Source organism: Mercenaria mercenaria, chromosome 18, assembly GCF_021730395.1.
Source record: "Mercenaria mercenaria strain notata chromosome 18, MADL_Memer_1, whole genome shotgun sequence".
NCBI classification, from domain to species: Eukaryota; Metazoa; Mollusca; class Bivalvia; order Venerida; family Veneridae; genus Mercenaria; species Mercenaria mercenaria.
This window is the reverse complement of record NC_069378.1, coordinates 48,099,400-48,122,247: the sequence shown is the minus strand read 5'-3', so window position 1 is coordinate 48,122,247 and position 22,848 is coordinate 48,099,400. Positions and strand designations below refer to the sequence as shown.

The 22,848-nt window shown below is 35.2% G+C and overlaps 1 protein-coding gene across 1 annotated transcript in view; it reads left to right on the top strand.

Annotated features, from left to right (window-relative positions):
- Positions 1 to 292: 292 nt before the first annotated feature.
- Positions 293 to 22,848, top strand: part of LOC123539500 (frizzled-5-like) — a 74,297-nt gene continuing 51,741 nt past the window's right edge. The window contains exon 1 of the mRNA XM_045324149.2: positions 293 to 915. The gene's annotated coding sequence lies outside the window, so the exon portion shown is untranslated. The remainder of the gene's footprint in view (positions 916 to 22,848) is intronic.

The window sequence follows — 22,848 nt, the reverse complement described above, 5'->3', positions numbered from 1 at the left end:
TGTTCTCGATTGATTGACCATAATATGTTAATACCCACTGTGTCCAAAATGATCGAAACAGCTTTATAAACTTTCACTTTTCGATTTTCATATTATTCATTTCTGTTTAACTTCCATAAAAATCCATTTGATTACAAATGTTTTGAATATCAACACACAGTAAGATTAAAACACGTCCGATCGTGTAGCATTATTTACTCTCACTGACACGTCAGTAAGTATTTCCGACTAAATACAGTGGAAAAACAGGTGCCTAATTCTGATAAACTTAATACCACAGGAGGCGTAACTTTATTTTTTTCCATGTGAAAAATCTTTTGTTTAATTGGACTTACTAAAACTGGATAATCAAAATGACTCAAACACAAATTAAAATGAGTAAAAAAGATTTGGTTTTGTTGTACAGATAAAAGTTGTTGTACCAGTATCAAAGGGGAAAACAGAATTTTAAAAAGTGCATGTAGTTTTTGTTTTGTTGGAATTAACAAATAAAGTATATCGTTACAGTGATATTGTGATGTTTATATCTCATGTATGATATTTATGCGAGTTTTAAATGACACCGTTGTTTTTGTTCTGGATGATATTATATTGGATATTTGCTGTACAAATTGTTTTCACAAACCACATTGTATTGTTTGAATTCGTGCTAGATACAATATAGATGTATTTTATAAACACATTCACTTTAACAGAAAACATCGCTCTAGTGATATTAAAATTAAACGTTTTTGTTTTTCACTGTCAAAAGTTAAAAGGCAAAAAATTTGTAGTTAGAGACATGGAGGCTACGATAGTGTAATGTGGTACAAATGTGCGTGCAAAACAAAGAAACGTATGGTTGGGATCCAATTTCCAAAACAGGCAAAACGATATACCAAAAGGGAACATAATTTTTTTGGTGTCTTCAATTTGGTAAGCAATTTCTATTTTGTTGTATTTTATAAATGTTTACTGTCTTAAGCTATGTTATAACGGAATAAGCTCAGAAGAATCTGCTGTAACGGAATAATCTGCTTTAAATGAATAACTTCTGAACAGTATACTATAACAAAATAATCCCAGATAACATAATGATCTGCTGTGACAGAATTATCTCAGATAACAGAATGGTCTGCTATAACAGAATTATCTCAGATAACAGAATAATTTACTATAACAGAATTATCTCAATAGTAATCTGTTAAATCCTTTGTGTGTAAGACCATTGTACCATGCTGCTTTATGTATGTACCATTCCTTTGTGTATAAGACCATGGTATCATCTGCTTTATGTATGTACCTTTCCTTTGTGTGTAAGACCATGGTACCATGCTGCTTTATGTATGTACCATTCCTTTGTGTGTAAGACCATAGTACCTTGCTGCTTTATGTATGTACCATTCCTTTGTGTGTAAAACCATGGTACCATGCTGCTTTATGTATGTACCATTCCTTTGTGTGTAAGACCATGGTATCATGCTGCTTTATGTATGTACCTTTCCTTTGTGTGTAAGACCATGGTATCATCTGCTTTATGTATGTACCATTCCTTTGTGTGTAAGACCATTGTACCATGCTGCTTTATGTATGTACCATTCCTTTGTATGTAAGACCATGGTATCACCTGCTTTATGTATGTACCATTCCTTTGTGTGTAAGACCATTGTACCATGCTGCTTTATGTATGTACCATTCCTTTGTGTGTAAGACCATTGTACCATGCTGCTTTATGTATGAACCATTCCATTGTGTGTAAAACCATGGTACCATGCTGCTTTATGTATGTGCCATTCCTTTGTGTGTAAGACCATTGTACCATGCTGCTTTATGTATTTACCATTCCTTTGTATGTAAGACCATGGTATCATCTGCTTTATGTATGTACCTTTCCTTTGTATGTAAGACCATTCTACCATGCTGCTTTATGTTTTATGTATGTACCATTCCTTTGTATGTAAAACCATGGTACCATGCTGCTTTATGTATGTACCATTCCTTTGTGTGTAAGACCATTGTACCATGCTGCTTTATGTATGTACCATTCCTTTGTATGTAAGACCATGGTATCATCTGCTTTATGTATGTTCCATTTCTTTGTGTGTAAGACCATTGTACCATGCTGCTTTATGTATGTTCCATTCCTTTGTGTGTAAGACCATTGTACCATGCTGCTTTATGTATGTACCATTCCTTTGTGTGTAAGACCATTGTACCATGCTGCTTTATGTATGTTCCATTCCTTTCTGTGTAAGACCATTGTACCATGCTGCTTTATGTATGTACCATTCCTTTGTGTGTAAGACCATGGTATCATCTGCCTTATGTATGTACCATTCCTTTGTGTGTAAAACCATGGTACCATGCTGCTTTATGTATGTACCATTCCTTTGTGTGTAAGACCATGGTATCATCTGCTTTATGTATGTACCATTCCTTTGTGTGTAAGACCATGGTATCATCTGCTTTATGTATGTGCCATTCCTTTGTGTGTAAAACCATGGTACCATGATCCTTTATGTATGTACCATTCCTTTGTGTGTAAGACCATTGTACCATGCTGCTTTATGTATGTACCATTCCTTTGTATGTAAGACCATGGTATCATCTGCTTTATGTATGTACCTTTCCTTTGTATGTAAGACCATTGTACCACGCTGCTTTATGTATGTACCATTCCTTTGTGTGTAAGACCATGGTATCATCTGCTTTATGTATGTACCATTCCTTTGTGTGTAAAACCATGGTACCATGCTGCTTTATGTATGTATCATTCCTTTGTGTGTAAGACCATGGTATCATCTGCTTTATGTATGTGCCATTCCTTTGTGTGTAAAACCATGGTACCATGATCCTTTATGTATGTACCATTCCTTTGTGTGTAAGACAATGGTATCATCTGCTTTATGTATGTACCATTCCTTTGTGTGTAAAACCATGGTACCATGCTGCTTTATGTATGTACCATTCCTTTGTGTGTAAGACCAGTGTACCATGCTGCTTTATGTATGTTCCATTCCTTTGTGTGTAAGACCATGGTATCATCTGCTTTATGTATGAACCATTCCTCTGTGTGTAAAACCATGGTATCATCTGCTTTATGTATGTACCATTCCTTTGTGTGTAAAACCATGGTACCATGCTGCTTTAGGTATGTACCATTCCTTTGTGTGTAAAACCATGGTACCATCCTGCTTTATGTATGTACCATTCCTTTGTGTGTAAGACCATGGTATCATCTGCTTTATGTATGTACCATTCCTTTGTGTGTAAAACCATGGTACCATGCTGCTTTATGTATGTACCATTCCTTTGTGTGTAAAACCATGGTACCATGCTGCTTTATGTATGTACCTTTCCTTTGTGTGTAAAACCACGGTACCATGCTGCTTTATGTATGTACCATTCCTTTGTGTGTAATACCAGTGTACCATGCTGCTTTATGTATGTTCCATTCCTTTGTGTGTAAGACCATGGTATCATCTGCTTTATGTATGTACCATTCCTTTGTGTGTAAGACCAGTGTACTATGCTGCTTTATGTATGTACTATTCCTTTGTGTGTAAGACCATGGTATCATCTGCTTTATGTATGTACCATTCCTTTGTGTGTAAGACCACGGTATCAGATGCTTTATGTATGTACCATTCCTTTGTGTGTAAGACCATGGTACCATGCTGCTTTAGGTATGTACCATTCCTTTGTGTGTAAGACCACGGTATCAGATGCTTTATGTATGTTCCATTTCTTTGTGTGTAAGACCATGGTACAATGCTGCTTTATGTATGTACCATTCCTTTGTGTGTTAGACCATGGTACCATGCTGCTTTATGTATGTACCATTCCTTTGTGTGTAAGACCATGGTATCATCTGCTTTATGTATGTACCATTCCTTTGTGTGTAAGACCATGGTATCATCTGCTTTAGGTATGTACCATTCCTTTGAGTGTAAGACCATGGTATCATCTGCTTTTGGTATGTACCATTCCTTTGTGTGTAAAACCATGGTACCATGCTGCTTTAGGTATGTACCATTCCTTTGTGTGTAAGACCATGGTATCATCTGCTTTAGGTATGTACCATTCCTTTGAGTGTAAGACCGTGGTATCATCTGCTTTATGTATGTACCATTCCTTTGTGTGTAAGACCATGGTGCCATCTTCGTTATGTATGTACCATTCCTTTGTGTGTAAAACCATGGTACCATCTGCTTTATGTATGTACCATTCCTTTGTGTGCAAGACCATTGTACCATGCTGCTTTTTGTATGTACCATTCCTTTGTGTGTAAGACCATGGTAGCATCTGCTATATGTATGTACCATTCCTTTGTGTGTAAGACCGTGGTATCATCTGATTTATGTATGTACCATTCCTTTGTGTGCAAAGCCATTGTACCATGCTGCTTTATGTATGTACCATTCCTTTGTGTGTAAGACCAGTGTACCATGATGATTTATGTACGTACCATTCCTTTGTGTGTAAGACCATGGTAGCATCTGCTCTTTGTATGTACCATTCCTTTGTGTGTTAGACCATGGTAGCATCTGCTCTATGTTTGTACCATTCCTTTGTTTGTAAGACCATGGTAGCATCTGCTCTATGTATGTACCATTCCTTTGTGTGTAAGACCATGGTAGCATCTGCTCTATGTATGTACCATTCCTTTGTGTGTAAGACCATGGCAGCATCTGCTCTATGTATGTACCATTCCTTTGTGTGTAAAACAATGGTAGCATCTGCTCTATGTATGTACCATTCCTGGTGTGTAATTATCCGTGTTTCCTGTACCATTTCTGGTGCGTGATTATCCGTATTTCATGCTAATTAATGTATGTACCATTCAAGGTGTGTAATTCTCCGTGTATCGTGCTGATTAATGTATGTACCATTCCTGATGTGTCATGCTGATGCTAATAATATGTTTTCCTTCAGGCTGTGTAAGTTCCTTTTCTAGTGTTTGTTTAATTATGTACCATTCCTGGTTTGTTAGATCATGTATATTTCTTTAAGATTAGCTCTCTTTATGGTAATTATCAGTGTATACGTTATCTTTAGTGAGTACCCGCCCCTCCCCGCACCCCCGTCCATTTATGATGTGGATCAGTATACATGTGTCTGTCCAATTTAAAATGACGCAAATGTATATGACATTCTTGATGTATTATTCCATTTACGATGCTAATCAATGTATTCTATTACAACAATCGTGAAACATCGGGTATTTCCGTATTCTCCGTAATACACTATTGCGTAGCATAAAGGCCGAGGTGATCAGATTGTTACAATACCAAATTTATGTCAGCTGCCTTCAATGATGTTTATTCACGAAAACGTAGCCGAGTTCGCCCTAATGGCCACAACATGATTGTTGCATCTTATTTAGGAAATAATGTATAAAAAGCGTGTTTTAACGTTATTAATGCACGAAAATAGATTATACGTCAGCGGACGTATAACCGATTTGAATGTATTGATTTAAGTAAAAAACGATTTTGCTATACATTATTTCGATTCTAATATGCTCTTTATATAAAACAGTAGATAAAATATATTAGCGCTCTTTCTTGGTGGCAACAAAAATATTGACGTTATCGCACGTTAGCGTGACGTCATTTTAGCGTAAGCGTGTTTTAACAGGAACAAGCTATTAGAATTCACCATATTGACTTTCTCTATCTCAGTCAGATCTACATCTTCCTTATCATATACAATCGTGTGGATAATTAAACCGAAACTTAAAAATCGATCACATGACCTTATTGCACGGCAAAATACACTTGAGTATCTACATGAAAGTTAATTATCGCTCATTGAAAAGACAATATAAAAGTTATGAAACTCGAACAAGGTCAGTGAAGAAGGAAGTTTTTCTTGAAGTGACTGATGTCAACGTTTTACTAATTTGTACATGGTTTTAATAAGAAAATGCTATTAACTCTGTTTGTTTATTGTCACTGGTAGTCAATTACAGAATTGTTTTCATAACTAGAAATATTATTTTAATAATTTATTATTTTAAAATTAAAGGTGAACTTTCTTTAGTCACGGTGATAACACTGTAGTAACCCGAACAAAAGTAAAAGAATAAAATCAAAGTTTAAAAAATTTAGAGTTTGACCGAAGTGATAAGACAGTGAAAGCGAAAAACAGTTGTGGCTCGGCCCGGTGGTCTAATGGTAGAACGCTTCACTGTCAATCCAGATGGCCGGGCGGGTGGGGCTTGGTGTCGAAACTTAGTCCAGCTTAAGGAAATTTCTAAGATGCTCTTGAATGTCCCCCTCCTCCTCCTCTCCCGCCGCCCACCCATCCCCAGTTAAGAGTCCAGTATTGGTTATTCCCAGAAAAGATGGCTTCGTGTGTTCAGTGCTATGAACCGAACATCATAAAGAACCAGGCGAAGAGCTAGGTTATGCCTTTATATCTAAATGAGCCGTGCCATGAGAAAATCAACATAGTGGGTTTGCGACCAGCATTGATCCAGACCAGCCTGCGCATCCGCGCAGTCTGGTCAGGATCCATGCTGTTCGCTAACGGTTTCTCTAATTGCAGTAGGCTTTAAAAGCGAACAGCATGAATCCTGACCAGACTGCGCGGATGCGCAGGCTGGTCTGGATCCATGCTGGTCACAAACCCACTATGTTGATTTTCTCATGGCACGGCTCATAATGATTTCTTTTCTTCCCCATCTCCTCTCTGTCTGTTCTGCGAATGCTTTCTTCTGGATAGATAGTTGTGTGCCTGTTCTGGTAAATAAAGTAATTTGCGCCCCATTTAAAATGGCTGCCTTTTTATGTTAAACACGTTTTTCATGAAAATGGTGCTATATAAATCTGGTATAAATATAGATAGAAGAAATTCAATTCAGTGGAAAAATAAATGGCATGCTTTATTACTGAATGAAATCAACTTTTTCACGATACGTTTTTCGTGGAGTATCATGATTTTTTAACATATTTGTCCCCCTAGTTTTTCATATTTTAAATGGTCAGCGCCGTATTTCAACCAAGTCTCGATCATTTGGTGTATAAGAAATATCTTGTAACATTTTTTAACTTCCATAGAGTTTATTATTGATTATACATCCCAGATTTTTCCATTTGTAACTGAATTCTTAAACAGGTGTCTATCTTCAAGTGATATTTACAAACAAAAGTCGGAAAGTTTGTTGAAAGTGGGGCTATATATCTAAGTTAATATACGTACGGTGTCAGAGAAATCACAACAGTTTACATAGGGAAATGAGGTATCTCCTCCTAACGGATGCCAAAAAGGCAAGCATTGGTGGTGGCATTACGGAAGGCCACCAGAGTTCAAGACTTGGATATAAGGGTGGTATATAGAGCGAAGAACAAACTTGAACTTGAATGTATAACTCGTATTTTAAGTTCTAATTTAATGACATGAGGTTGAAAATTTCATACTTTAGCTAACCTGGCACAAGTATATCAGGTTTAGAGAACATCTAAGACTTGATATAAAATGTCATATTCCACTTTTCTTCTTTAAGTGTTCCATATTTTTCGACGAACAGTGAAAGACAATTAGTGTTTGCTGGTCAGATTCTTGACTTGCCGATTTGTCACATACCTCTGTGACTTCACGTATAGTCTATTGTTACTCACATTAAAATTAACAGCTCCTCTTGTTTATTAGAAACACATTTTTTAAAATTACTTTTATTTGTTTTGTCTTGAATGAATTATTGCAATTAAAACTGCTATTCCGTTTTGAAAAGCGGTAAAAATATTCTCGGTCACCTCACCTCGAGTTACATTATAAAAGATGAAAAATTTATTTCATGTTAACATTTTACATTTCTAAACAATCGTAATTGTAGCTTTTACAACATAATGTAAGAAGAAACGTTTCCAATAAAACATTTTGGGTCTGTCATTTCCAACTTGTAAGTGACTTAATAAGTACGTAGTGATCGACTACTCATCGTCGTCATCGTCGTCGTCGTCGTCGTCTTCACATCACCATAATCCGCCACAACATCTTTTACTTTATCAATATCGTCGTCGTCGTCGGCATCATCAACAGCAATAGCGAGCTTAGTTATCGTCATAATCGTAATCAGCATAATCACCATCGTGGTCGTTGTCGTCATCATGGTCAGCGTAATCATCATCATCATCGTCGTCGTTGTCATCGTCAGCGTAAACATCATCATCATCGCCGTCGTCGTCGTCATTGTCAGCGTAATCATTATCATCATCGTCGTCATCGTCAGCGTAATCAACTAATCATCATCATAATCGCCGTCGTTGTCATCAACATAAGCAGCAGCATCATCATATTCACCACCATCATCATCATCATCATCGTAACCATCATCATCATAGTCGTCGTCGTTGTTGTAAAGTTCATCTTCTTACCTTTACTCCTTCCCTTTCCTTTCTTTCTTCGACACCGCCAGCATCACGAACTTCATGACTAATACTAGCAGCATAAACGGGAGCGTAATGTAACAGTTAAATAGCTGTCCACTCATTACGAAGGAATGGGGTTCAAATCTTTGGTAGATCTAATTGGTTTTGTGACACAATGACATTGGTCAGTTGTTTCCTATCTCCTGCTTTCTTCTCTTATGAGCTTTTGTGTCAGTGAGTAATTGAAATATAATTGAGCAGTACTTTTTGTTAATTTCACATTGAAAAATCGAAAGTGAAATATTCACTGATTTAGTGATATGGAATGACAAAAATGCGTAATGTTTGGGTGATACCATTAAAAAAAAACTGAAATAAAAATATTTTGCATTTAAGATCAGTTGTGAAAACCAGCTCCATGTTCGCTCCGTGAAAATTTTAAGTCTGGTGTATAGTCGTTGGAAATGATTCGGTCATGTATCATTAGTTTACAAAGTTAGTAAAAAATAGTATAAGAAAAATAGCAGTCGAAAACATACAGTTTTATATAAAAATCAACAACCGGTTTTATGACGGTATGACTTTCCAGACATTCGTTTATTCTTTGTTTGTATTTCTGTTTATTTGTCCAGGACTCTTAAATTAATTTCTGCAAATGAAACACCGAGCATTCGACGAAGTTTCACGTGCAGATTTCATTATAATTCTTAACATTAAAAAAATCTTACAACAAAACGCAAGATGTTTCGTATCAGAATGTTTTTCTTTTCCCTTCCAGATAACAGCTGTACGCATGCGCCGCTTTTTCTGTATAATCGCAAGGAATCCAGCTTTTTACATGTATATTTCGCACTATCTGACAAATGTTTTGTGTTCAAAATGGCATATGTCGGATATGGCTCATTTCAGATCGTTTATCTTCAAGTCTAATTGGTGCTATCCGAAAACATATCTCGAGTTTTGTATATATCTGTAACTAAGGTGTACAGGCCGCTGCCACAAAACACTGTGCAGGGCATGTTTACATTAAACTTTTTCAAATTCAAAGCTAAAGGGGTTTGCCTCCAAACTTATTACAAATATTTCGAAATTCAGAAAAAAAAACAGTTTATTTGCAGTAATTGTTATAATAAAGAAAAGTTACTGTCTGAATGGCAAACATTGCAGATCATGATCAGTCTGCACGGATGAACAGGCTGATCATCATCTACACTGATCGTAAATTTATGTGTTAGATGTAAAAAATGTTACGCTTACAGTCAAAGTATTTCATGCAATTCTGTATATTTGTTTATAAAACCATTAATACAGTCTAAGTAAGTCACGAAGTTAAAATGCTGAGTCAAGTGTTATGTAGGGAAATCATAGCATCGCTGTGTTATCATACTAATATATAGCGTCAACTAATATCACATTTATTTCGAATTCTAAATACTCCATGTACATTAGAATATGTTGAAAAACTAACCCCTTTTAAAATCTATAACAGAGTGGTAAGATTTGTAACTTGCTGAAAATAGAAAAAAAAATATTTGTCCAAAGTCATTCGTCATCCGCCTTAGAGTCATGTGGAGAAGTTATCACTCATTTATGGAGAACAATTCGGTGTTGGTACAGAACGGGAATACTGTTGTAAAAAATAGAGCAAGTTAACTGACTACAACATTTTAGTTTAAGAGTTATCGTTATGCAAAACCATAATTATTCGCTAATTTGATAAAACTTATGAACGAATAAGCACCTTAAAGACTTAGATATGAGCCGCACCATGAGAAAACCAACATAGTGCATTTGCGACCAGCATGGATCCAGACCAGACTGCGCGGAATCGCAGTCTGGTCAGGGTCCATGCTGTTCGCTTTCAAAGCCTATTGCAATCTGAGAAACCGTTAGTGACCAGCATGGATCCTGACCTGACTGCGCGGATACGCAGGCTGGTCTGGATCCATGCTGGTCGCAAATGCACTATGTTGGTTTTCTCATGGTGCGGCTCATTTATACATAATATAAAGGATATTGTGTTTGTTTCGGTGTAAGATTGCAAAATATTTCACGAGTAAACACCAGATGCAATATTTTCACAAGTGACATGGCCACGAGTGAAATTGTAAGAAATGGTGTTCATGAGTGAAACATCTTTTGATCTAACTTGTAAAACCAACATTTTTTTCTTTTTATTTCATGTTTTGACTAAATTTACCCATTTCATAGTTTCTTACCAGTAAAAAATAAATATTTGATATTTTTCATGTTTGTCACTGTGAAAAATACAAGAAATATTTCACTCTAATATTTCGATAATTCCCTGAAAACATGTAATACATTTTGTATAATCATACTGCCCTATAATAGGTCTTCTGATCCACTAAAATAGAACTTTGTAAATTGCTGCATGTAAAAACTACTGCGTCAAATATACGTTCACACTAATTTAAGTGTATTCCCTTTCATCAGCCAAAAGGTCTTATTGTAGATGAGAGGAGAGGGAAGGGGTGAACGCCCACCGGCAATTTGGGTCACGTGACAACTTCTCCAGTCCTAAAACCGCGGTTAAAGAAGATCGCACATGCAGCCCCTCACTCCCCATTATTTCAGACACTGTCGGATACCTGGCTAGAACAGACTGTGCTCCTCGCGGAATGCTGTATAGGGAGACTTGAACCTAATCGCACTGGGATGTGAGGGTTGGACGCAGGGGATGGCGCTGGTCCTGAATTTCCTACAATTTCACTTAATTATAGCATGAAAGTTACAAACAAGTAAAGGTTAGAAAGTAGTGATTGAATACATGTCTATTTGTCTGAAAATTGGAACTGAGTCAGAAATCATATTCATGGGAAAATACAATGACCAACATTTTTGGCGGAAAAAATACGTGCCAAACTTGAGTGGCATTTTTTTAAAGTATCAACGTTATGCATGGGAAAAGCATGTTTAGAATATCACACTGATAGTTGTATTTATGAGCAATGCTATATTCTGCAATTTCTACATAATAATTATAGGTTATGCCATATTAGTGTCAAAATGCATGCCAGAAAAAAATGCGATTGTGGTAGAATTATATATTATGTACATTTTCCCATTAAATGATTACGCTAAAAATGTATACATATTGTTGTTTCCTTGTTATTTTTGATTTTTTATTTATTCTTTAAATAAACGAATTGTAATGAATTAAAAAGATTTTAACACTATCTTATTACTTAATTTCGTATCATTTTTGAAAATATGTGACCTTGGCGTGGAACCAAAACAAAAACAAAAACAAAAAAAAAAAAAAGCAGGACGGTGCAGTTGATTTAGTCAAACCTCTAGACTAGCTCCTAGACTATGATATTTTCTATCAATTTTTAATATTGTGAATATAGCCAGTCTATATCCTATGTCCAATATCATTACAATCAGTTCTCTGAGGAAATCTCTAAAATAGACTGGCATTTGTCACTATTTCTTAAAAAAAAAAAAGAGAAAAGATACAAAAATTTGAAACTTTGCGACAAAGTTTTTATTATCAGTCTAGTGGCTAGTCTATCAACCCTCTATTATCCTTGCAGGTGATTCTGCCTTTGCGACCATTGCAGACCAAGATGTGCAGGCTGATCTTGGTCTGCACTGTTCGCTATTCAGTCAGTAAATTTTCACTGAACACCCCTTCGAATAATAAATGGTACTGTCCGAATTGAATGATGTATCATTTCATTTTAGAAATTTAGCAGGCTAAGGGTTAAACAGTCAGACAAGGATGCGACACAATCTGGCTGCTTTACCACAAGTTAAAATTAAAACAGTGGTTGTTCAATACAGGTAACAGCCGCATTAGGGAGTTTCAACTGTAGAATACATTAAGCAAATGTTTATGACTTTAGTAAACATCTTTGGAAAAATGAAACTAAAATCAGAAATATACAGCGTTGAATGTTAAAAAGAATAATTGTACACCGTCTGAACTAGAGGCAAATGTTAGAAATGTATTTTTGTTTATTCTGCAGTCCTAGAGGAAGAAAAAACTTAAAAAGTGCAGAATTTGTTAGATAATTAAGATTGTATAAAAACAATTTGTCATTTTGTCTGCCGCTTTCGAATTCTTCCGCAACAAATACCACTGCTTTGGGGGAATATGCTTCATTATATGAGCCGCGCCATGAGAAAACCAATATAGTGCGTTTGCGACCAGCATGGATCCAGGCCAGCCTGCGCATCCGCGCAGTCTAGTCAGGATCCATGCTGTTCGCTTTCAAAGTCTATTGGAATTAGAGGAACTGTTAGCGAAAAGCATGGATCCTGACCAGACCGCGCGGATGCGCAGGCTGGTCTGGATCCATGCTGGTCACAAACGCACTATGATGGTTTTCTCATGGCGCGGCTTATATTCTCACATTATATGTACATCATGGGCTTAGAATTAATGGACAGCCAGATATAAAATTCGAACCCAGAGCCTCGAAATGCCGTTCAAGAGCTCTACCAACTAATCTAACGGGGCCGCTTTCACATTTTCTTGCCAGTTTTTTTTTTACCACACAAAGCCTTACTTCTGTTACTTTTTTTATTTCTACTAATATTACAACAAAACATCCAGAGGCTCACACCACTACACCGACCTTTTTCTTGCAGACTCATTCATGCAGCTGTCTCAGAGGCGTGGTAGACAGGTATGCGATTTTAACACGAGAACCCTACATAAATAAGTGTGAAATGCACGTATCTATATGTATGGAATACGTCTGCCAACCTTAATTAGAAACTTTATCAGTACTACCAATTACTCCTGCCACACTTTGCTCGAATTTATCAGTTCCTGAAGTGCTACAACTTTCTATCGTATCACTCGATATAAAACATAATCTACTGTGGAGTAGCTGAAAACGAAAGAATATGTTTTGTTATGAAGACTGGTTTTGTCTTTGTAACACTGGCTTATCTTACTGTTTGGTCCATCTTTGCCGTTACATGTTTTGTCTCTTGATTTCTCCTAAATATAGGACACTACTGTTCATATTATTCATCAACGTAATGAACTTCATGGGTAGTAAATAGAAAAATTTTAATTTTCAAAATACCTTGATAAGTCTTTAGTATTTCATAAAGAACGGGAGTTCTACATTTGTTATCTTAGCCAATTTGGACAACAAAAAGTTTATAAGCATCAGGTTTGAGTTTATGTGTATATATACTGTTATAAATAGCTTTCAGGATATAGTTGGCATTACATGAATATTCCATCTACACATGTACACATTTTTGTAAAATTTGAAAAATAGTTTTCAAAATTATTAATGAAACAGGAATTTTACGTAGGGAAAAAGAACCTGTTTAACAAAGGCGAGCTCCTGTGTAGGACAATAGGCCTGTCGTGAGCTACATTACAAGCGAGGCTCGAACGCATACGCGTAGGAATAGAGTTTTACTGAATACATTTGACCGCTGAGGAATCTAAAATCTTTTTGAACACTTTAGTGTGGACTTCTGCCATTTTGTATGATTTATCTAATCAAAGAAGCGCATTTTCTAAATTCTAAACCAGAATTTCGACTTACCTTTTGTAACTTCTATTTTACGGATAAGGTAACATTAATACCGTATCAGTTCGAAAAAAAAACTATAAAGATATCATGGGGTCTTAGTCGATACCCGTATTCAGGAATAAAACGTTGTGATTGCAGTAGAAAGGTAGAGCTTTGGGAATGTTGTTCCTCTATAGGCAGAAAAGAATATTAACGAAAATAAAACCATTGTGAATATTATAGAATCTACAGTATTCCATATTGAATTTTGAAAAAAAATGACACTGCTTGCAAGGTAATGTTTTCTAATATATAGTTTTGGTTGATTATTTAAAACACAGTTTTAAGAAAAAATGATGTTATCAATTCAAGTTTTTTTGAGCAGATTATACTGGATCTACGTAGAAACACTCTTTCGCTCCACACAGTTGTCTGCGGTGGAAAATTCTTGTGCCACTATATCTTCTCCGCATATAAACAACTATCAGGATTAACGGAGTTTTATCTATGGAATGGCTGGATGAGACATTTTAGACAAAACAAAACTATTTGCCAAGCTCACTGGGTGCCACTGTTTTCATATCAGAATAATAAGAGGCTATTTCATACACAGCGGGCACTTTCGCAGCGGTGCAGCCTCTTAAGCAGCAAAAAAAGTTATTGTTTAAAGTCTTGTCCTCACTTATATTATAATTGTATAATGAACAAGATTGTACTTAAGCTTGCCAGGCCCTTCATACAGTGATCACATTGCTCGTCTGACCATTAGTTAGTTCGCAAGTCCGTTTATTTATGTTCATCAACTACATTCGAAGAATAAGAAAGGAAAAAATGAGCGAAAAATACAATTGCTTTCTCCCTGAAAGGTCAGGTAAAGCAATTTGTAGGAAAACGATTCTGATCAGATTGCTGAAAATATATCGTAGTATAGAAGCTAGTCTTCTAACCATTACAAAAAATTGTAGCTTTAAAGATGAAAAATACATCTCGTACAAGATACCGAATAGTCGACCATCAAAATTAGTTATACTGCTGGACTAATGATATCGTGTGTGGTATATCTTCATTGTTGACACCTGGTAAAATAATCTTCCAACAAACGTTGTCACACGTCAAACAATTCAGTTTTTGCCCATTAGACCGGTGGACTCAATCATGACACCTAACATGTAATGCGCCGTATAATACATTAAGTGCATTTAAAGGTATTGACTCATAGGTGAATGTATAATTGTTCAGTTTTAAGTTTGTTACAGAATAATTATATTCATATGTTAAATAAAGGGAAAAATCTATCATAATTATTATTAGGACATGGTAACATTTATAAATCGTTGAATTTGTTCATGATAAAAGGGCGTTATAACTCGCGAAAGCATCGAAGAGTGTTGTATGCTTTTAGGCAGCTCGTTTCAGCATCCAAGGACGTAACGCGTTTAAGGTAGCGTGTCTACGCATCCAAGAGCATTGTAACGCGTTTTAGGTAGCGCGTTTAAGCATCTAAGAGCTTTGTAACGCGTTTAGGTAGCGCGTTTAAGCATCCAAGAGCATTGCACAGCGTTTAAGTATTCATCACCGTTACGCCCCGTTAAGGCATTCACAACTGTTGCATCCCGTTGCAGCACGTTTCATTATTTAAGCGTTTTAGATGCCAAAAACGTGACAGCGTGTTTAAGAATTCAAGAGCGTTAAAACGCGCTTTGCCATTCAAGAACGTTGCAACTTGTAAAAGCCATGCGATATAAATTTACAAACAAACGTAGATGTACGGTGTGTCGTATTGCCATCGTTATTTCTCCGCTCATACCTTAGATTTCGTAATGGCCATATTACGAGTTTACGATGCCAATGAGATAATCTCGCCATAACCAATCCATAGACCGAGGGTACGGCAATGCGTAAATCATTATACATGTATTTTTATGCAATATGCAACCACAAAACACATTCCTTTACAATATGAAGATAATTCCATTTTACAAAATATACATAAACGATTCGCTTTAAGTGAAATAATTAAGTAAAAATTGAAAATGTTTTAAGGCAGTTAGATTTGTTGTGTTCATTAACGTTGTCTAGTAGATTTTTAAACAGCTTAGCTAAGAACTATATATCATTTTTATGTAAGCTATATATACCGGCGTTAAAACATTTAGGTTGCATTTTATCACTGTAAATTCCCCTATATCATCTTCTACACTATCATTCTGTAACCTGCTGCAAAATACATTTTAATCTACATATCATTATTTCTGTCATTATCATCTGCAGTGTTACTGTCAATCTAATAAATCTCCCTTCCTTTTGTTGTGTTTATCTTTCCTTCTTCCCTGCCAGTTCAAATTGTTTGTTAATTCCTTTCTTCTATCTGTTTCATTCCTTCTTTCGCTTCTTCATTAGCTCGCACGTATGCACGCACAGACGCACTCACTCACTCACTCATTCCCTACCAACTCAAATTCTTTTCTTCTCTGTTTCATTCCTTTATTCGTGCCTTCATTAGCTCGCACTCAGTCAGTCAGTCAGTCAGTCAATCAATCAACCTTAAACCTTTCTCTGTTTTTCTTTCTTTTTCTTTCATCCTTTTTTTCTAAATAGTATTTCGTCTAATTCAGGCATCAGAAATCAGTGCCAGTATTATCAAAAAAATCATAAATTAGATAAGTATACAATTTTAGCGAGAAAAATGTTTATTACAGTCATATCCGTTTTCTTATGACAGCATAATAATAACATAGAAAAAAAGTTGTTAGTTTACACCCGATTTGCAAATAGATGATTTATGGGCAAAAAAACAATTAATTTACAAGTAGGCTCTGTCAATATGGTGATCTATGGGCGTCCGGTGAATGGAATTTATTGAAATATATCCGCTATCGAGTAGCTCATGGCCGCTTATTTTACAATCATCGATATTAGATGAATAAAAAGCGCTTAAATTGTGGAGAAAATAAATATTAGAAAAATAACTTTCAACTTGATATTCAAGGGGATATGAACGATTTTTTTTGTCGAGTGAAAATCCTAGAAAGAAGGATGTAAACAATAATATTTTTACTGATTTTAATGCATTTATGAATATGAATGCAAAAGTATTAACAAGGTGCAGATTTCGAGTAGAAGGCTTAAACAAACACGCTATATTTTACATTAGACCTGGACCCCACTTAGGAAAAAAACTGAACTAAGGCGGAGGTTGTGTTCACAAACAATCTTTTTTTTTAAATAAAGTAACCTCACTCAGCTATTCAGCAATATTAGTGTAGGCTATAAGCCAGATGATTGTGCACTTTTTAGAAGAGCATCCGTTTTGTTTGGTTCAGCAAGCAGTGTGTGGTAAAATGTCATTCTGATGTAGAACCCATCGCTCAGTGTACTATTAAGAGAATTGTGGACCGATTTTGCTGAAACTTTATAGGAGCTTAATTCTTAATTAAAGCTTGTATCTTTTTTATTAATTGGCCTTTTTTCTTAATTTTTTGTATAAAGAATTGTATTTATACATTTTCGCAGAAAAATACAAATTTGTAAAGATTTTTCTAAAATCAATGAACCGTGAAGCATATTTGCTTTTTTAACATATTTACACGGATTCATTATATAAACGGAACTATAAAGTTAGAAGTAAATAATATTTAATGTATACATGTAGGCCTAATGAAAAAACTCTATATGGGAAAGAAACTTGATTTGTATACTTAATAAAACATAATGTAAATCTCGGAACCACCGATAAAATCACACAGAGAGAGTAAGTGTACTACAATAGAATTATTTCGTAAATTAATTTGCAATTTCTACTATATATAGTTAAATATATAAATTTGCGATGCTGTTTTCCTTTTTTCATATTATTGTATTATTATTTGATGCAAATTTGGGGCATAAAAATAATCAAACCCGTCTTAAAGGCATTAGTTACAGGATTTAACGTTATTAACAGTAATCAAGTCCTGTATATAAGTAAATCGATGAATGAAATACAGAAAGTATAAATAAATAAATAAATAAATAAACGCCCGGAATTTCTAATAGTGTCGATATTCATAATGCAGTACATGTACTCGTAGCAACCGCGTTTAGTAGTAAATGCACGTGACAGTCGTGCGTTTTTTATTAAAAAAAATAATATGGAATTCCGAAGATACGGATTCATTTTCAAACCTCTTGGAGGCGAAAAAGCACTTATTTGAGGATCTGTCTAGAAAACTTGTGTCAGGCGAAACGGATGTGGATAGTTGTATAAATTCTCTTACGAACGAAATTTTTGATATCTCCTTTAAGTGTTTTGGGAGAACGTTTTCGCCGAAACCCTACAAAAATGTAAGGAAAGCGCCATGGTTTAATGATGATTGTAGAAATGCCAAAGCAGAGTTTTTTACTAAAAAAAGATTATTTCTTAATGATAAGAGTGATGTTAATAAGCTATCTTTTTTGTTAAGTAGAACGGAATATGTAAAGGTTAAAAGACGGGCGAAAACCTTATTTTATTACAGGGAAAAATCTAATCTCTCGCAAATGTGTAAAAATGCTCCTCGTAAGTTCTGGAAGTATATTAACAAGTTTAAAAAGAGCACGTCTGTTAATAATAATTTAGACTTAGGAAGTTTTGTTAATCATTTTTCAAATATCTCAAACATGCAACACAGTAACTTTAATGCAGATGATTTTACTCAGTCACGTGATGTACCGTTACATATTGAACAGTTAGACTGTCCAATCACTATAGAAGAGATTTCCAAAACTATTTCCTCAATGAATAGAAATAAAAGCGCAGATTTTCAAAACATTGTTGCTGACTTTTTTATTGACGCTAATAAGTTTATAAGTCCTTATTTGTGTACTATTTTCAATAAAATTTATGAGACAGGCAATTACCCCGAGGCATGGCGTAAAGGGATTATTGTACCTATACATAAGAAAGGCGACACCGGAAATCCTTCTAATTACAGGGGCATTACGCTGGTAAATAATATGGCCAAAATATTTTCCTTAATACTTCGTAATAGAATTAATAAATGGTGTGAGTCAGAGAGAGTTTTTAATGATGTACAGTTTGGATTTAGAGACTCAAGATCTACAGCTGACGCTATTTACATTCTTCATTCTCTTATTCAAAAGGTTTTAGCTAACAAATCTAAACTTTACTGCATTTTCATTGACTATGAAAAGGCATTTGATACAGTCATAAGAGATGCTTTATGGATTAAACTGATTGAAAATGGTGTCAGCTGTAAAATAATTACTATGATAAAATCTATTTATTCATCTGTATTGCCTTGTGTTAAACTAAATGCAAATATGAATTTATCAGACTTTTTTGAGGTAACTCTTGGTTTGAAACAGGGAGAGCCATTATCTCCCTTGCTTTTTATCCTATTTTTAAATGATATTGAACAATGTATAGATCTTAACAAAATGTCAAATACTGACCTGGAGTTATTATCCAAATATTTGTTACTTTTTGCTGACGATATCGTGCTGTTTACGACTGACCCTGTAAGTTTGCAGGCTCAAGTAGATAATATTTATGAATATTCATCAAAATATGGTCTCAAGATAAATGTTGACAAGACTAAAGTGTGTGTTTTTGAGAAACGTAAATCAGCCCATAATTTTAACATAACTATAAATGGACAAGTAATAGAAAATGTTGATGATTTTACTTATCTAGGTGTGAAATTTTCTTATACAGGTAGCTTCGTTGAAGCAGCTAAATCTCTCTCAGATCAAGGTCTCAGGGCCTATCACAATCTTTTAGCATTATTTGATAGAGTTAAACTTGATGTTAAAACAAAGTTATACCTTTTTGATACGATGATTGCTCCAATCCTGCTGTATGGATCTGAGGTTTGGGGTATATATAAACTTAAAGACATTGATAAACTTCAGATTAGATTCTATAAATATGTATTAGGTGTTAAAAAACAAACCCCAAATTTTGCAGTTTATGGAGAAGTAGGGAGATTTCCGTTGTCGGTTTTGTGCAAGGAAAGAGCATTAAAGTTTTGGAATAAAATTGTTATGAATCTGCAGTCACCAGTTTATGATATATATTTAGACCAATGCATCAATGGTAATGATAAATGTTGGGCCAAATGTATTCATACAGTTATAAGGAATATGGGGTTTCCATATATTTTAGATAGTTTTGTTGTCAATATCAATTATGAAAAGTTATTTAAACAACGACTAAGAGACCAATTTTTACAAGAGTGGCACGACTGTATTGAAAATATGCCAAAACTTGATTATTACAAGAAATTTAAAACACAATTTTGTTTTGAGGAATATCTCAATATTGTTAAGAATGACAACTTACGTAAACAGATGTCTTGCTTTAGATTGTGTTCTCATACTTTAGAAATCGAAACAGGAAGATACACAGGGACGAGCAGAAATGAAAGACTTTGTAAAATGTGTACGCAAAAGAACGTTGAATCGGAATACCACTTTTTATTATGTTGTCCTTTATATTCTGAGCTAAGAAAATCATTTATAAAACCTGCATCTTTTCCAACACTGAATAAGTTCAGCCATATAATGTCAACGAAAAATAAAGGTAAAATATTGAAATTATGTAAATTTATAGATAAAGCATTTGCATTAAGATCTGGTGTTATAGGAACAATTTTAGAATCGTAATATTACATTTACACTGTTGTTATTTTGCATTATATATATGTGATTTGTATGAATGTCAAATTTCAAGTGTTGTATATATTATGTTTTGTATGTATTGCCAAAGGCAAGGATTTGCCGAAAATTGCAATAAAATTTGAACTTGATTAATACAATGCAGTTAACGGAAAGGTGTTACAAACAATTAAAGGGTTTCACTCTGATAGTTCGAATGACGCATTTGGCAGATTGTTTGCACTTTCTTTAAACGCAAAGAGGCTAATTTTATAGACAATATCCTAATTGCCATCCTGATCTTGTTATTGTTTATTATAGAGATAAACATATTATTTGATTTCTATCTTGCTTTTTGTAAAGTCGGGTCTGACTTTTGTTTGTGCGTTAATCTTGTTGATTGTTGGTCTGTTGTATGATTTTCACTTCGGTTGTACTTACGTTTTATGTGTTTCTACATTGTAACTGCCACAAAAAGTGAGCGTGTTACAGCTGTCACAAAACAGTAATATTTTGAAGTTTGCAAGCATTTGCTGCCATTCTTGAATTCATTTTCAAAATGTCCAAACAATATAAACTTGTCAAAGAAGGTGAAAGTAACACCGCAAAAAGAGACATTAACTGGAAACTATGTATTTTTTGCCAAAATAAAACACTTGAACAAGTTGTATGCCCTGCAAACTCAACTCGGAATGACGTTGGTGCAGGATATAAGTATGTGGCAGAAAACATTGTTCATTTTTACGAAATGGGAGACAATCCGTTTCCAGTTGATATAATGATGCTTGATACCGGTTCTGGTCTTCAGAAAACCCTTGAAGGTAAGTCTGCTGTATGGCACAAGTCATGCCGAAATAAAATCAGCACACTTAACTTAGAAAGGCTGAAGAAAAGAAAGCAAAATGATTCTATTGAATCTGACGTGACAAATCCTATTAAAACAAGGCGTTCAACCATGTATGAAAGTAAAATAACTGACATGCAGAACGACGTTTGTATTTTTTGCGAGGAAGATAATAAGGTAGGAGTTTTGCACAAAGCCGTAAGCTTAGAACTAGACCAGAAAGTACGTGCCTGTGCGACAACCCTTCAAGATACACATTTATTGGTGATATGGTGTCAATAAAAGCAAGTTATCACAATAAATGTTTATGCAAGTTGTACAGGATGAATGCGAAAAAAAGCCAAAGTTCTGACAATGATAATGACAAGGACTTGTATGAACAGTTAGCGTTTGAGGACATTATTGGCTATATTAAGTCATTTTTGAACAACTCTGAAATGGTCCCAGTGTTCTATCTTACTGATCTACGGAAAAGATATATTTCTAAGCTAAACGAATATGGAATAGCAGAAGGTCTTGTCCACGCTACACGATTCAAAGACAGCATATTATCGGCATGCCCATCACTTTGTGCTTTCACACAAGGTAGAGATGTATTGCTGACGTACAGTCATGATATAGCAGACGCTATGAAATATGCATGCAACACTAGTAGCCAATTTGACCAGTTCCAGTGTGAAAAAGCTGCTGAAAAACTTCGTACAGATATTTTAGCAATGGGGCAGTCATTTGATGGTTCTTTTAGGCCTGAATGTCAGGCAAAATCTGTTCCTTCATCACTCCTAGATTTTATCAGTTTAATTTTAAACGGGTCTAGAAAGGAAGTGTCGCACACAGCTGCATGCTCTACTATTTGTCAGTTGATAGCATTCAATGTCGTCAAACACCGAGATAACAAAACTGATATAAGTAAGACATATCAGCGACATAACAGAGATAAAGAAACGCCAGTATCGGTCTATATAGCCCTTAAGATACACGCTGAAACCAGGAAACGGGGTTTAATTGATGTATTCCATGACATTGGCCTTTGTATTTCATATCAAAGATTAATGTTTCTTTCAACTGACATTTCGAACGCTGTTTGTGACATGTACAGAGAAGACGGCGTAGTTTGCCCTCTAGGCCTGAAAAAGATTATTTTCACTACAGCTGCCGTTGACAATATCGACCATAATCCTAGTTCTGCTACGTCAACAGGTTCCTTTCATGGTACAGCAATTTCTCTAACACAACATCCCACCAGACAAAATTCTGGTATTCCTCGCTCAATTCCACTTATTACCCCTGGTACAGAATCAACACGAACTGTAAAGGATCTACCACTTACTTACAGCAATGTATTACCCAGTAATCTTCAAAATCGAGATCCTTTTGTCCCTGAAACAATACATCCTTTCACACTTGATATGCCGGACATTGGTAGATCCTTGCGAGGCGAAAACTGCTGGTTAAAACATGTTAGAGGAATTTGCCAGGACAACGCTGAAAATAGTACACTTGTGTC